This window comes from Sapajus apella, unplaced genomic scaffold (assembly GCF_009761245.1).
Source record: "Sapajus apella isolate SASKATOON/1434 unplaced genomic scaffold, GSC_monkey_1.0 scaffold43, whole genome shotgun sequence".
In the NCBI taxonomy this organism is placed as follows: domain Eukaryota; kingdom Metazoa; phylum Chordata; class Mammalia; order Primates; family Cebidae; genus Sapajus; species Sapajus apella.
The window spans coordinates 7,287,977-7,295,321 of NW_022436983.1; the positions used below are offsets into that span (position 1 = coordinate 7,287,977).

The 7,345-nt window shown below is 44.0% G+C and overlaps 1 pseudogene; it reads left to right on the forward strand.

Annotated features, from left to right (window-relative positions):
* Nucleotides 1-6,853: 6,853 nt before the first annotated feature.
* On the forward strand, nt 6,854-6,962 carry LOC116566695 (annotated as a pseudogene).
* Nucleotides 6,963-7,345: the final 383 nt, after the last annotated feature.

Sequence of the window (7,345 nt, forward strand, 5' to 3'; positions counted from 1 at the left end):
TGAAATAAGACAGGAGAATTGTGAAGCCGACCTCATTCATCCATTCAAGAAATATCTATTCGTAGCCAACTCCGTGCCAAGCGCTGTGATAAGTATTGGAAATCAAGCAGTAAACACCAATTTGGCTCCTGTTCATATGAATATTTCTGTCATGGGATAGGAAGACTAACAGCAATCAAACAATCACACTCACAACTAGGCGGTGCAGTGGGGTAAGTACACTGACGAAGGAGGTAAAACATGCCAGTGTCTTGTTCTGTTCGTGCTGTTATAACAAAATGCCCAAGACTGGGTCATTTATAAAGAACAGAACCTTACTTTCTCACTGTTCTGGAAGCTGGGAAGTCCAAGATCCAGGAACTGGCAGATTTAGTGTGTGGTGAAGGCTTGCTCTCTGCTTTCACGATGGCGCCTTGCTGCTGTGTCCTCACACGACCAGAGACAGGAGGGTAAAAGGGACAAATGCTGTGTGCTCGCATGGCAGAGAAAATAGGAGGGCCAGGCAGCTCTCTGAAGCCTCTTTTATAAGAGCATTAATTCCATTCATGAGAGTGGAGCACTTGTGACTTTCAATCACTTGCCCAAAGTCCCTACCTCTTAATATTATTACCTAGGGGTTTAAGTTCCACCATATGAATTTTAAGGGGACATATACATTCAAAGCATAGTGCACAAGGACATGAAAGCTAGTCTGGGGGCCCATAGAGGTCTCCCTGAGGAAGTGATGTTTAAATGGGGTCTGAGGGGCTAGCAGGAGTCAGGCCAAGACGGGACAGATGGAGAAGCATTCTCAGCAGAGGAAGTAGCACGTGGCGGGGCTCTCAGGCAGGAAGTAGCCAAGGAAGGCCAACATGGCGTAGTGCAGAGACCAAGAGGAGCAGCAGGAGAGGAGGCTAGGCCAGTGAGTGGAGTCAGGTCATGCCCAGCCTCATGGGCATGTGAAGGACTTGTGTCTTGATCTTAGTGTCAATGGGAAGCCTGATGATACCGATTCTGCTATTGGACCTCTGTAATATCCATTTAAACCCCTTCTTATTGACTCTCCAATTCATTTTTGTGTGACAAGGTAACACATCCACACAGACCACTGGCTAAGTCCTAAAAATGAGAAGAGTCTTAGTTGATGACAGTAGAAGCTGGCGCCCAAAGGATGCCCCTTTGCCTTTGGTTATAGATCAGTGCCTGCTCTGAGTTACCCACACCACAGCTGCCCCAGAAATAACACTGCGAGGAGTCAATTTGTGGTCTGGCAGCATTGCTCCAGCTGGAGCTTTGGATGAAATTCAGTCCATTTATCCATATTCCAAAGAAGCTCCTTTAGAATAAAGGCGAAGTGCCTCCAGCCTTGCATTGAGCCCTGAGAACCCAAACAAATATTTGCACGTACTGACTTTCCTAAATTTGTCAGATGACTTTCACATAACCTATGATTACTGCTAATTTTTCTTCAAAGCAAACACAGTTTTCTTACCTCTGAACGTTCATTCAGGAAATGGAAACATGACCATTTCTTCAACTGAACTGTTGCTCTGGAAAATTACATTTTGTGCTGTTGTAGGAACGGCCAACAGCCATAGATATGCATGCGAAGGCAACGCCATTAGAACATCTTTCAGAGTTGTAGTAAAAGGCCTTTGATATGGCCAGCAGTCATTAAAGCACCAAGCCTGGCTGTCAAAGGGAGAAGAGGGACATTGAGCCTGCTCTGTGGGGCCCTGAGGCTGCCGTACCTGGTACCCAGCTCACCTGGTGATAGTCTCCAACTGCTGAGAGCTGAAATCATGGAATGAATTTTGCTATTCAGTGAGAATGGTCTGATCCACAGTGAGATGCTGCACCTGTCTCTGGCCATTATTGCTGTATAGACTTGTCATTCATAAAGAGAGGTGACAATCTGTGGTCAACTCCCCAACATCCATTACTCCCAAGCAGGCAGTCTAATTCAATCTGGATCTCATTTCCCTTGCCAGTGATTGATTTAGAAGACACATGGGGACTAATCCTGACTATGGGGAAGAAAAGAGAATTCTGCTGGGGTTGGGAGCCTCTGAGAAAGATTTCCTTATTCCTAAAAAGAGGCCCAAGAAAAAGATGGATTTTTTTTATTTTAGAAGTGGTTATTGGCCGGGCACGGTGGCTCAAGCCTATAATCCCAGCACTTTGGGAGGCCGAGGCGGGTGGATCACGAGGTCAAGAGATCGAGACCATCCCGGTCAACATGGTGAAACCCCGTCTCTACTAAAAATACAAAAATTAGCTGGGCGTGGTGGTGCACGCCTGTAGTCCCAGCTACTTGGGAGGCTGAGGCCGGAGAATTGCTTGAACCCAGGAGGCGGAGGTTGCGGTGAGCCGAGATCGCGCCATTGCACTCCAGCCTGGGTAACAAGAGCGAAACTCCGTCTCAAAAAAAAAAAAAAAAAAAAGAAGAAGTGGTTATTTCTGAGTGGGTATGTGCTGCTCCCATCTGGTACCCAGCCATGGGACTGAGGCTCAGCCAAAAATGGAAGAGGCGAGAGAGAGACAGAGAAACAGGGCCAGAGCCACAACAGAATGAGCCTGCGGCTGCCTTACCTGTGGACATCTTCCTAGGTATGAGAATTATTCCCTTATGCTTATCTTAGTCCATTTGTGTTGCTGGAAAGGAAGACCTGAGGCTGGGTAATTTATAAAGAAAAAAGGCTTATTTGGCTCATGGTTCTGCCGGCTGGAGGACGAGGTGTCTTGTGAAAGCCTCAGGCTGCTTTCCTTCACAGCAGAGGGCAAAGAAGCAGGGCAGGCATGTGCAGAGATCACATGGCAAGAGAAGAAGCAAGAGAGAGAAGGGAGGTGCCAGGTTCTTTTTATAGATTGGTGCAAACGTAATTGCGGTTTCAGACTGTGAATTTTAAATCATTACAACTAGGCTCAAATACATCTTTATGAATCAAAATAGAAATCATTACAATCAACACATTTTTGCCAATGAAAAATAAGTTTGTACATTCCCGCAGGGTAAAAATTCATGCTTCAGGAGTCAACAAACTCTTGGAAAGTGTTTTCTGCATTCTGCCGGTTGTGGAAGCATTTTCCCTGCAAAAAAGTTGTGGATGCTTGAAGTGTTAGTCGGTTAGCAAGAGGTAAGGTGAATACGGCAGATGAGGCAAAACTTCGCAGCCCCATTCATTCAGCTTTTGAAGCATTGATTGCACCACGTGCAGTCAGGCATCGTCATGGAGGAGAATTGGGTCCCTTCTGTTGACCAGTGCCAGCTGCAGGCATCGCAGTGTTTGGTGCATCTCACCGATTTGCTGAGCGTACTTCTCAAGTGTCACCGTTTCGCCGAGATTCAGAAAGCTGCAGTGGCTCAGACTGGCAGCAGATCACCAAACAGGGACAATGAACCATTTATGCTGCAAGTTTGGCTTCAGGAAGTGCTTTGGAGCGTCTTCTCAGTCCAGCCACTGAGCTGGTCATCACTTGTTGCTGTATAAAATCCACACTGCGTGCCACAATCCAATTGAGAAGTGATTCGCTGTTGTATGGAATAAGAGAAGATGACACTTCAAAACAGTGATTTTCGATCAGCTCATGAGGCACCCATTTATCAAGCGTTCTCACCTTTCCGATTTGCTTCAAATGCCAAACAACCATCCAATGGTTGACATTGAGTTCTTTGGCAACTTCTCATGTAGTTACAAGAAGATCAGCTTCCATGATGCCTCTCAATTGGTCGTTGTCACCTTCCAATGGCCACCCACTCTGCTCCCCATCTTCAAGGCCCTCATCTTCTTTGCAGATCTTCTTGCACCACCACTGCACTGTACATTCGTTAGCAGTTCCTGGGCCAAATGCATTGTTGATGTTGTGAGTTGTCTCTGCCGCTTTAGGACCCATTTTGAACTTGCATAAGAAAACTGCTCTAATTTTCTTTTTGTCTAATATCATTTCCATAGTCTAAAAAAAATCAACATAAAATGAACAGCAAGCAATAAGTCGTTAGCAAAAAAACATAAATCAAGCAATGCCCATTAAATGATACATAACATAACCACATTTATTTAAGAACGGATTCTAATACCAACCGGCAAATTCCAACAATACAAAACCTGCAATTCCTTATGCACTCACCTGATAGCAACCAGCTCTCTCAGGAACTAATGGAGTGAGAATTCATTCTCACCCCCACCCCTGCAGGGTGGGCGTTAATCTATTCACGAGAGATGAACCCCCGTGATCCAAACTCCTCCCATTAGGCCCCACCTCCAACATTGAGAATCAAATTCCAACACGAGATTTGAGGGGCAAACCTCTAAGCGATAGCACTGTTGTTCCTTGCACCTGAAGACATGGTCACTGGTACACCGTGCAAATTTCTCACTGCTTTACGAGCCACCGAAATGATGGGGAATTCGTTGAATCAACTTGATATGTGGAGAATAAGCAGGGATTTCAGTCCCAGTCCCAGGTTAAGTTTGAATGAGTTTCAGCCAGGGTTCTTTAGTGTGTTTTCATGTAATCAGATCAAGTCAAGTGTCAAAAACACAGATTGGATGCATCCTTGGGAGGAGGAGCTTTGGCCGTTTTGGGGGCAAGCATCGCCTGGTGGTTAATAGGTGAAGCCCAGCAATCAGACTGACCTGGACTGAACTCTGGTTCTGCCACTTCCTCTTTGTGTGTCCCTGCAAATGGAGCTTTATTTCTCTGAGAGTCCATTTTTTCATCTGCATCTTCCCTAAAGAGCTGTTGCGAGGGTTAAGTGTCATGCTTACGAGGATGCTTTACTTCTGTAACATGACCTCAGGACCTCTTTATACACAAATATCAAGGCCCACAGAGAGAGCTTTTGTTTATGTGGTGTATTTGCCCATCGTTAACACACTAGAAGTTAAAATTGAGAAAATTAAAAATATGTATTCATCTATTCATTTTAGAATGACAATAATCAACCCACTGCATATTAACGTAACATATTTTATGAAAAATAACTACATCTTCCAAAACAAAAACAATTTGCGAGAAGAGTGACATTGCCTTACATTTTGCAAAACTCCTCCATGCCTGGCATAATAGGGATAGCAGGATTCTCATATCTGCTTCTGTGTTCAATTAGTTGGGTTTTGGTTAAAGTATATGAAGAAAATCTTGCCTCACACAGATAGGTTGGAAAAACGAAGGGAAGTCCTAGGTTCCTTTCCTGGGGCTCCATTTCTTCATCTGCATCTTCCCTAGAGAGCTGTTGCAAGATTAAGGGTCATGCAAACGAGGAGGGTGCTTTATTTCTGTAACATGATCTCATGTTACACACAAACATTTACTTTACATCCAAATACGTCTTGGCCCCAGAACCCCTCAGAAATTCTGGGACCAGGCTTGCTAGTGAGCTCTAGAATCACTGCTATAGAAAACCAAACGTTGATCAGTCAATCCAGAAACAAACTACTACAGATAGAATAGGTACAATGGCTGATCCAGTCACAGACTGGAGTCACCTATTGGCCTACAGAGCTTTTTTTTTTTTTTTTTTTTTGAGAAAAATCTCACCCTGGCACCCAGGAGTACAATGGCATGATCTCAGCTCACTGCAACCTCTGCCGCCTGGGTTCAAATGATTCTCCTGCCTCAGCCTCCCAAGTAGCTGGGATTACAGGCCCCCACCATCACACCCAGCTAATTTTTGTATTTTTAGTAGAGACTGGGTTTCACCTTGTTCGTCAGGCTGGTCTCAATCTCCTGACCTCATGATCCACCCTCCTTGGCCTCCCAAAGTGCTGGGATTACAGGTGTGAGCCACTGCGCCTGGCCCGAAGCTTATTTATCTGTGAACATGCCTCTACGATGTGCTTTGGCTTGAAATCACATTTGACATTTCAATGGGAAGTGCTTGCATTAAACTGACAACTGAGTCAGAGAATCAGAAGATCTCGGAGTCAAGGGGAACCTAGGAAATGACCTTGTAGCTCATGTTCTGTTCATGAATCTCTTGGAAGGGGAAACTCCCTGCTGCATGAGAGAGTGGTGTGTTCAAAGAAGCAACAAAACTGGGAATCCCCTCAACACCATCTCACACACCAGGAAGCTGCTTGCTGCAGGCCACACAGGCTGCCATTGGCACAGCTCAGCTTTTCTTATTCCCAACCCAATGTGTTCACCGGTTTCCTTATGTTCACTTTTTGTTTTCTGTGAGTCTAGATCATAAAAACACATGTCTTTTTATGTGTCTACATGAAGGAAATATTCCTTTCTAGGAATGAACAAACCAAATTGCTCGGTTTTGCCCTGTATATTTTAGGCAGCCAAGGGAAGTCTGGGGAGGGACCCTTTTGCTAAATGAATTGAATCAACGTGTTCCACTGAAGTAAAGGAAAATTTAGAAGTAAAATGTCTCTTTAGTACATAATGAAGATAGAGCAGATCCACAGGAGTCCCTCTCACCGACTCTTAGGATGTCTCTTTTTTGGTCTGTCTGAAAACGCCGCCATCAGCACAGATGTCCATCCAGAGGTGATATATTGATCATTTAAACTTTTTTTGGCAACGTGCCTTAATGTTGACTTTTTTTTTTTGAGATAGACTGGAGTGCAGTGATAGGATCTAAGCTCACTGCAACCTCCGTCTTTCTGGGTTCAAGTGATTCTCCTGCCTCAGCCTCCTGAGTAGCTGGGACTACAGGCACCCATCACCATGCCTGGTTAATTTTTGTATTTTTAGTAGAGATTGGGGTTTTTAGTAGAGACCATGTTATTCAAGTTGGTCTTGAACTCCTGACCTTAAATGATCCACCAGCCTTGGCCTCCCAAAGTGCTGGAATTACAGGCATGAGTAATTCATACACTCAACCAGCTAATGATTGACTTTTAAAAGACATCTTATCGTAGTCTATGGCCATACCACCCTGAACGTGCCTGATCTCGTTAGCTAAGCAGGGTCGGGCCTGGTTAGTACTTGGATGGGAGACCACCACAGAAAACCAGGTGTTGTAGTCTTTAAAAAAAAATAAAATAAAATAAAAAAAGAAAAGACATCTTATCATAAACATATTCCTTACTAAAGTATAGTACGTAGGATAATTAAACCCTATGAACCCATTTCCCAATTTGAACAATTTCATTGCTTTTTCATCACACTTTTTATCTAACCGTTCTTTATCTCTTTCTCTTTCCCTGCCTTCCTCTTTTTATTTTCTTTAGTCATTTAAGGCACATGTTTGACACCATGTCATTTCACCTCAAAATACTTCTTCACCTCAAAATATTTCTTTGTTTGTTTAAACTGGTTTTAAAAACAAATTTTAGGTTTGGGGGTACATGTGAAGGTTGTTACATAAGTAAACTCGTGCCATGGAGGTTTGTCGTACAGATTATTTCAT